Here is a 287-nt window from a genome sequence, read left to right as displayed (position 1 = left end):
CGTCCTGGACTTCGAAGCCCATCATGAAGGCGTGAAGGAAATCGGCGCCCTTCTGGATGGCGGAGAGGTCGGGGGTTTCCGGGGAAGTTTTCAGTTCCACGCAACGGTTCTTGGCGTTGTAACGGAGCTGGAGACGGAGGTGAGTGACGATGGGATCCATGATGGCTTCCCACTGCTGCTTGAGAGGGGTCAACCGGTTGGGGGGGACACGGACACGTCGGTACGCCGCGCGTCCGCCCTGGTGGGTAGTGATGGCAGGAGAGAGGGGGGAGGGCGGAGGGGAAGGG

Source organism: Nannochloropsis gaditana (assembly GCF_000240725.1).
Source record: "Nannochloropsis gaditana CCMP526 unplaced genomic scaffold scaffold392, whole genome shotgun sequence".
In the NCBI taxonomy this organism is placed as follows: domain Eukaryota; class Eustigmatophyceae; order Eustigmatales; family Monodopsidaceae; genus Microchloropsis; species Microchloropsis gaditana.
The sequence above is the reverse complement of the archived record's forward strand: the minus strand, read 5'-3'. Positions refer to the sequence as shown.